The sequence below is a fragment of the Myotis brandtii genome, unplaced genomic scaffold (assembly GCF_000412655.1).
Source record: "Myotis brandtii unplaced genomic scaffold, ASM41265v1 scaffold165, whole genome shotgun sequence".
Classification (NCBI taxonomy): Eukaryota; Metazoa; Chordata; class Mammalia; order Chiroptera; family Vespertilionidae; genus Myotis; species Myotis brandtii.
This window is the reverse complement of record NW_005356042.1, coordinates 16,089,473-16,095,617: the sequence shown is the minus strand read 5'-3', so window position 1 is coordinate 16,095,617 and position 6,145 is coordinate 16,089,473.

The window sequence follows — 6,145 nt, the reverse complement described above, 5'->3', positions numbered from 1 at the left end:
TACAGAGAGGAAGGGAGAGGGATAGAGAGTTAGAAACATCGATGAGAGAGAAACATCAATCAGCTGCCTCCTGCACACTCCCTCCTGGGGATGTGCCCGCAACCAAGGTACATGCCCTTGACCGGAATTGAACCCGGCACCCTTGAGTCCACAGGCTGATGCTCCATCCACTTAACCAAACCAGTTAGGGCGCTCTTCCTTGATCTTGTTGTTAACCCATTCATTGTTTTAGCAGCATGTTATTTAGTCTTCATGTGTTTGTGTGTTTTTGTGTGTGTGTGTTTTTTCAGTTTTCTTCTTGTCATTGATTTCTAGTTTTATACCATTGTGGTGAGAGAAAATGCTTGATGATTTCAATCATCTTAAATTTATGGATACTTGTTTTGTGGTCTGTCCTAGAAAATGTTTCATGTGCACTTGAAAAGAATGTCTGTTCTGCTGCTTTTGGGTGAATTGTCCTAAAAATATCAATCATGCCTACCTGGTCTAATGTGTCATTTAAGGCTACTGTGTCCTTGTTAATTTTCTACCTGGACGACTATCCATTGATATTAATTGGGTGATATTATGACTGTATTACTGTCCGTCTTTCTCTTTATATCTGTGAATATTTGTTTTATATATTTAAATACACACACTAGTGGCCTGGTGTACGAATTCATGCACATTGAAAGGAAATTAATTTGAAAAAATACTTTAATATCCCTATTTGCCCTTTCTCTATAATAGAAGTGTCAACCAAATTCACGATCAACAATTACAGATGGAAACACACATGCATGAGTCAACTTAGCCTTTTACATATATAGAATAAACTTGCTTAATTAGACCTGCTTTGTGATGTAGCTAAACTTTTTCCAGACCAGTGTAGCACCCAAAGTTCTCTTTCAGGTAATTGTCAGCAACACAGCAGTAAATATCAACACGAAGCAGATTATTATTGTAGATCATGCAGGCAGAACAAAGGGTAAAATATTTAACTGCAGCAGTGTTTGACTATGTTCTGTGTAGTGAGAAAACCTAAAGTCATTTTCAAGGTCCACCATTTCTTCTTTTCATTCGGGTCAAGTTTCAGAACTTTCTAAATCTTCGTTTTCCGGCTAATGAAAAGAAAATAGGATTTCACTGAGTCTCCTATCTAGCTACTCCAGGATTTCTGTGAGGATCAAATGAGATGAGGTGTGGGAAAATGCTACACAGACATTTGGTTAAAGTGTGAAATGTTTGCACCTGGCTGTAAAGCAAGTTATGTTCCTGGGCTGAAGAAACTGCAAGGAGGCTAGTCGTTGCTAGGGAGAGGAAGCTGTGTGTTGCTCCGTGACGTCATTAACCGGCGCCCACAGTGACCATTTCCCGGCTGGGCTGGGCTGTGGGCTGCATCTTGTGCCATGGGTCTCGGCAGCATTGGCTGCGATTTGGTGGGCTGTCACTCTGGGATGTTGGTGGGGCCTGTGTCCCACCTGGGGGAAGCCGAGTGTTGCTTTGTGGGTGCCAGGTCCACGGTGCTGTTTCTCTATAAATGGCCAGTGCATGTCATGGCAGCTCCTGCATTGAGCGTTTGTGCCCTGGTGGTCAGTGTGCATCATAGCAACCGGTCGGACGGTCGGACACTTAGCATATTAGCCTTTTATATATGTAGATACACACACACACACACACACACACACATTGGGTGTGTAGATGTTTATGAGTTATAACTATTATTAGATTGATCCCTTTATCATTATGGAATGCCCTTCTTTGTCTCTTGTTACATTCCTTGTTTGAAAGTCTATTTTGCCCAGCTGGTATGGCTCAGTGATTGAGCATAGACCCATGAACCAGAAGATCACAGTTCAATTTCCAGTCAGAGCACATGCCCAGGGTTGCAGGCTTGATCCCCAGTAGGGGGTGTGCAGGAGGCAGCATATCAATGATTCTCTCTCATCACTAATGTTTCTATCTCTCTCCCTCTCCCTTCCTCTCTGAAATAAATAAAAACATTTTTAAAAAGAAAGTCTATTTTGCCCAATATAAGTATTGGTACCTCAGCTTTGTTTTCATTTTCCATTTGCATGAAATATCTTTTCTATCCCTTTCAGTCTATGTATGTCTTTCTATCTGAATGGGTCTCTTCATGGCAGCATATATATGTACAGTTCTTGTTTTTTTTTTTCATTCAGCCACCCTATAGCTTCTAAATGGAACATTTAGTCCATTGATATATAAAGTAATTACAGATAGGTAAGTAGTTATTGCCATTTTAATTGTTTTCTGATTGTTTTTGTAGTCCTCTGTTCCTTTCTTATTCTCTTGCTCTCTTATATTGTAGTTAAGCGTTTCTCAACCTGTGGGTCGCGACCCCTTTGGGGGTCGAACGACCCTTTCACAGGGGTCGCCTAATTACATCCTGCATATCAGATATTTACATTACGATTCATAACAGTATTACAGTTATGAAGTAGCAACGAAAATAATTTTATGGTTGGGGGTCACCACAACATGAGGAACTATATAAAAGGGTAGCGGCATTAGGAAGGTTGAGAACCACTGTTGTAGTTGGTGACTTTCTGTGGTGTTGTGCTTGGATTCCTTTCTCTTTATTTCTTGTACTAGAGGCCCGGTGCACAAAATTCGTGCATGGGTAGGGTCCCTAGGCCTGGCCGGTGATCAGGGCCAATCAGGTTCCCTGCCTCCCTGCCTCCTCCTCCCCTTGCCACCCGCACACCGCCACCACACAGTTCCCCTCATCTCCATGCCACCTCCTTCCCTCGCTTCTTCAGCGCCATCCACCACTGGTCGCCTGCCATGTTCCATGCCGCCCCCTGGTGGTCAGCACAAGTCATAGTGAGCGATCGAACTCCCGTTTTCCCGGTCTAACTCCCGAGGGGACACTTTGCATATTAGATACACACACACACACACACACACACACACACATACACATATATACACACACACACACATACATATACACACACACAGATAGATAGATAGATAGATATAGATACACAGACAGACTAGAGGCCTGGTGTGCTCGGGGGGAGTGGGGTCCCTCAGCCCAGCCTGTGCCCTCTTGCAGCCCGGGAGCCCTCGGGGGATGTCCGACTGACTTGGAGGCGGGAGAGGCTCCCACCACCGCCACTGTGCTCGCCAGCCATGAGCCCTTCCTACACTTCCTACTTTTACCTTTATATTTTATAGTTGGTTGATGGATTGCTTTTACTAAATGTTTGCCTCTTTCCTATATTTTCTTATTCATATTTTTTATCTTTTCTACTTACAGAGGTATCTTTAACACTTCTGGTAATGCTGGTAAAGTAGTGAGCTCCTTTACCTTTATCTTCTCTAGGAAACTTTTTCTCTTTCCTATTCTAAATGATAGCCTTGCTGGGTGGGGTAATCTTGGTTGTAGGTCTTTGCTTTTTTTCATCACTTTGGTTGTTTTGTGTCAATCCCTTCTGGCCTGCTAGTTTCTGTTGAGAAATCAGCTGATAGTCTTATGGAAACTCCCTGGCACGTAACCAACTACTTTTCTCTTGCTACTTACAAAATTATTTCTTTGTTTTTAACCTTTGGTATTTTAATTATGATGTGTCTTGGTTTGGGCCTGTTTGGGTTCATCTTGTTTGGAACTCTTTGCACTTCCTGGACTTGTATGTCTGTTTCCTTCACCAGGTTAGGGAAGTTTTCTGTCATTAGTTTTTCAAATAGGTTTTCAATTTCTTTCTCTCTCTCTCCTGTTCTGGCACCCCCATGATGAGTCTGTTGGTACACGTGAAGTGGCCCCAGATTATAGCTTACAGGGAGACTAGCTGTGTGGAGAAGCGGCTATCTTGAGACAGTTTCACAGGGACCATGGATGGGAGGCATGGTGGCCAAAATAATTAGTCCCCAGTTGGATAGGATTTCTCTTGGGACACTGTCTCAGTTCTGGGAGTCCTCTCTGATGGATGGGTGTCAACATCTTGGCCTTAGACAGTTTGGGCTGATGTGGAGCTGACTGTGGGTGCTAAGGCTGGTATGGAAGGTGGTAGTGGTGAGTTTACTAGCCATGTGCTGCCTGATGTCCACTTGTTTGCCCCCTGTCATCTTACATCCTCATCTTATACCTCAATGATTGCATAGTCCGCCAGCGGGTCTTACTTCAATTCTGTTTTGCAGTTCTGTTCAAACCCTGCCTTGTCCCGTTCAGCCTGTAGCAATCCATTACGGTAGAGTGGGCCAAGTCGGACGAGCATCCAGAGTCTTCCGTGGTCTGGGTCCACCTGACTTCAGTCCCTGCTACCAGCACTCAGAGACCGAGGCCTCCAAGCCTGGTCCCTTACTCTCATCCGCAAGTACCCGTGGTCGGACTTGGCTGTAACAATTGTGTGTGCTTCTTGTCCCTCTTTGTCCAGATCTTACCCCTTCAAGGCTCAGCTTAAGTCCTACTTCTTTTTTTTGTTGTTGTTAATATATTTTATTGATTTTTTTACAGAGAGGAAGGGAGAGGGATAGAGAGCTAGAAACATCGATGAGAGAGAAACATCAATCAGCTGCCTCCTGCACACCCCCTACTGGGGATGTGCCCGAAACCAAGGTGCATGCCCTTGACCAGAATCGAACCCGGGACCCTTCAGTCCGCAGGCCGAAACCGGTTAGGGCAAGTCCTACTTCTTATATGACTACTCTCCCTTCTCTAACTTACATTTAGTCATCTGTAGAAACGTTTGCTTGGTTATAACCTGTGTCTCATGTGTAACTGATCAACCTGATTAATCATCCTCTGCTTTTCTGGAAAAAACATCTGCCTTAAATCTGCACCACATCATCTGTGGAAACACGAGGCAGGCCATCCTTCACTTAGGCCTGCGCCCCTGTCTCTCTTTCCTTCTCCAGGACCTAAGTCTTCTAATTGACTCTCCTTTCTCATCCATCTCTTTGCCTGTACTGGGTCGTCCCATAGCAGTGAAATATATTTTTTAAAATATGTTTTTATTGATTTTTCTTTAGAGAGAGAGGAAGGGAGAGGGTGAGATGATAGAAACATCAAGGGTAGAGAAACAGTGACCAGCTGCCTCCTGCATGCCCCCTACTGGGGATGGAGTCCACAACCCAGGCATATCGCCAGACTGGGAATTGAACCAGTGACCTCTTGGTGCATGGGATGATGTTCAATCCACTAAGCCACGCTGGCCGGCCCAATGAAATATTCTTAACTCCCATCTTTAAAAACAATCAGCTAACCTTGCTCTATCCGCATCCTTCCCTCACTTCTGCCCCACTTTTCTGCTCCTTGTCAGAGCAAACTAACAGAGCTGTCCCCACTCCCACGTCTTGCTTATCTTCAGTTTGCTCTGGTCTGTATTTCCTCTTTTTCTCACCTCCGTGCTCTCAGATCCCAGTGGACACTCTGCCACCTGCTCACCCTTAGCACCCTCTATTCTTAACCACTTTTTGGAACCTGTACCTGGTTTTCCTTCTACCTTACTAACTGCTCCTTCTTCGTCTCTTTAGTCACTTGCCTTTGTCTGTACACTCTGATTCTGCCACTGCGTCTAGTCCTGTCTCTAGTCTTGTCTTTCTCTTTCCAGTCTGAATGCTGGGGAGTCTCAGAGTTCTTGTTCCTCAAAATGTTAGGGCTTTCAACACCGTGCATATGCTAATGACACCCAGCCTACTTCCCATTTCAGACACGTGTATCCAGCTGCTGCTTACTGTTTCCACATGGATGCAGATGGGTATATTGTACTTAATTCTAAAAGTTGAATGTTCAAATGTATTCACACACACTCACACACATACATGTACACACTCACCCGCAGCCTCCCAGGCTCACTCCCTGTTCCTTTCTGCTCCTTAGTGGCCCTAATTACTTAACCCAGAAACATAGATATCATCCTTAATTCTCCTTCTTTGTATGTTAACATCCAATTTGTTGGCAAGTAAGTTCTGTCATTTCTACTTCCAAAACGGTCTAGTCATGTCTCTGACTCCACTGCCCCCTCCTTGTCTAAGCCACTTGACGTCCCCCTGGAATACTGCTATAGTTTCCCAACCCATCCCTGCTATTCCTCTCATTCTGCAATCCAGTCTCCACCATGGAGCCACACTGATCTTGGAAAGTAGATCAGATCATTTCGTTCTCTCCTTTAGTATTTTCCTGGGCACTTAGAATAAAATC